Raw genomic sequence first — 2,843 nt, forward strand, 5'->3', positions numbered from 1 at the left:
GGTAGAAAAGAGCAAATACAAGGAAGAAACAACTGAGAAGATGCAGCAATAAAGTTGTCTTATATGCAAGCTATTTGAAATGAAAACAAAACATATTGAAAATGGGATAACTATTAACTACAGAAAACAGTTTTATCAAAACTAGATTCAACTGGCTTAATTATGTCTACTAGGTGAAATAAAATACAGTCTTTTAATAGGTATTCATTCAGAATTTGTTACATTAGAAATTTTAACAGGTTTTGAATTTGTTCCAGTATAAAAAATAAGGCCAAAGTGCTCCTGTAAAATCATCATTAAAAGTATACAGTTGAGATCTATCATTTAAATTATAAAAGGAAACTGCATTCATTTCATAATCTAAAAAAATGCCAATCTTATTAGGTGTCACTTTTGGCAGCAGATTAATTTGCTTATGACCCGATACAATATAAATATCCTGACCAAATCGCCAAATCCCCCGTAATCCGTCCTGTACCAAAGCTGGTGGATGCTTCCTCCTTCTGGGAAGAGAGTCATTACAGATACCAAGGATCCATTCAGGCTTGTCTTTCACTTCTACTCCCCAGTACTGCCAGCCACAACTATAGCCCTTAGAACCCACAACAGCTGGGAGGTGATAAAATCTTCTTGGATTTGGAGGTAAGTTTTGCACTGTATGTCCATATCACACAGTTTTTCTATCGGCTGAGACTATAAGTTTACGATGCACTGTTTCAGGATCTAGAATTACATCTACTTGAAAATGCTTGGTAATTTTGTTTAGGTCAGAATATTGTAGAGGCAGACAGTAACCATATTCTTTTAATTTGAATGAATAAGGTTCAGGGAATTTTAAATTTTTATATCTGTGATAGATGTCCTTAACATTTGCCAGTAATTCCAGTCCTGACTTCATATATATGCTCTCTATCTCCTGTAGTAGATATTTTAATGAGGAGGCATAATCTGAAAATTTTGTTAGGCTTTCATTTAGTTGTGCTAAAATATCCATTTCTTCATCTTGCAGTTGCCCAAGAACAGTCTCTTGCTCATTTTGGAGAAATAATCTAAGTTGCTCAAATTCAGACTTGGCTTCTTTTTCCCTATGTTTTACCTTTTTCTTCATTTCTAATAATTTTCTGGTTTGTATAGTTATGGCTTTTTCAATTAGTTCCACTCTCTCCTTCCACGGTGCAGTGTATTGCTCCAATTTTTTTCCTATAATAGGAGGCAGCCTTCTTTATGGTGCAAACACAGTGATGCTGGTAATCAGTGGAGAAACTGCACCTTGGATATAAAAGCTCTAGGTCTTCCTGACAGAAAAAGGTCAAAATCTGATTATGCTTCTTACATACATACTTCTCTTCCTGCCTCTTCCTCTTGCTTCTTATCTGGAGTTGCTTAGCAATTCCAGTCAAAGGACTTAGCTGAGGATTGCTTGTCAATTTCCTTTCTGCACAGCAAAAGTGGCAAAAAGGTCGTGGACAACTATCATCTAGATCCTTCCAGGATATAATGATGCAGGAGAGACAGAAGTTATGCCCACAACTGATGGTCACTGGGTATTTCAAGTAATCCAGACAGATGGGACAGCTAGCCACTGCTCGGAGGACATCCAGGCCTGTCACAAATTCCATTGAGCCCTGAACAAAGATGGTAGGTAAAGTAGTTCTTCTAGCAAGGCCTAGCTCTCTAGAGCTCAAGACCCAGTAAGCAGTAGATATTTTCCCTGAGACCTTGAAATCTGACCAGCTTTCAGTTTTACTGACTTCACATGTTGATGGCAGCTTCTAGAAACTTGGTAAGCACTCAGCTCCTTAGCTTCAGTCTACTGCCATGAACACTTCACAGTCTGTAGTTGCATATTACAACATATTAGCTGGGCTGCTGCTGTTCCCACTTAATGAAATAAAGTCAAGTTTTCTTCAAGAGAGCAGCCTGAGGTCCAAGATAAGGAATCTTTCCTTGCATTATAATCACCTGGAGGTGGTGGTAATAGATTGCCTGGGCCACATCCCCAGTTTCCGACTCAGTAGGTCTGGTTTTTTTCTAAGTTCCCAGATGATGCTGCTGGCCTATGGACTGTACTTCATGAACCTATGCTGGAGCAGACAGATCAGTGACCCTGCCAAGAGGATGGGCAGGACCCACTGAGCACCCACGAGGAAGGACTCAGACCCCCCCTTTTTTTTTTTTAATTTCCTGATAACACCATGGTTTTGCTTTACAGATTCTTGTCTCTCTAAGAATACTAATAAAATATTTTAGGTGACCTTTTCTTCTCTTTCCTGCAGTGTCTCTTTTTCCCCTAAATTCATTTTTACTATTTGTCTTTATTACTGTTTATCATGTTGGAGGCTTTCCGATATGTTTTGTGATCTGTGGCTGTCCATTTATATTTTTCTTTCTTTCTTTCTCTCTCTCTCTTTCTTTCTTTCTTTCTTTCTTTCTTTCTTTCTTTCTCTCTCCCTCTCTCTCTTCCTCTCTCTCTTTCTTTCTTTCTTTCTTTCTTTCTTTCTTCTTTCTTTCTCTCTCTCTGTCCCTCCCTCCCTCCCTCTCTCTCTCTCTCTCTCTCTCTTTCTTTCTTTTTTTAACAAGACCCAAACCAGGGTCCTTTAATGGACTCTTTGGTGGAGGGATACATGGGTTTCCACATATTAATATTTATTTTTCTTTTTTTAAAATTTTATCTTAAGTTCTGGGGTACATGTAAAAAACATGCAAGATTGTTGAATAGGTACATACATGGCAATGTGGTTTGCTGCCTCCATCCCCATCACCTATATCTGGCATTTCTCCCCATGTTATCCCTTCCCAACTTCCTACCTCACATTGTCCCTCCCTTGGCCCCCCACACAGAC

General features: G+C 38.7%; 1 pseudogene across 1 annotated transcript; it reads right to left on the reverse strand.

Moving 5' to 3' along the window:
* Nucleotides 1-560: 560 nt before the first annotated feature.
* LOC108303832 lies at nucleotides 561-2,158 on the reverse strand (annotated as a pseudogene). Its single transcript, XR_005200593.1, has one exon. The product of XR_005200593.1 is annotated as a putative tripartite motif-containing protein 61 (transcript).
* Between the last annotated feature and the right edge of the window lie 685 nt (nucleotides 2,159-2,843).

Source organism: Cebus imitator, unplaced genomic scaffold (genome assembly GCF_001604975.1).
Source record: "Cebus imitator isolate Cc_AM_T3 unplaced genomic scaffold, Cebus_imitator-1.0 Scaffold2, whole genome shotgun sequence".
Classification (NCBI taxonomy): Eukaryota; Metazoa; Chordata; class Mammalia; order Primates; family Cebidae; genus Cebus; species Cebus imitator.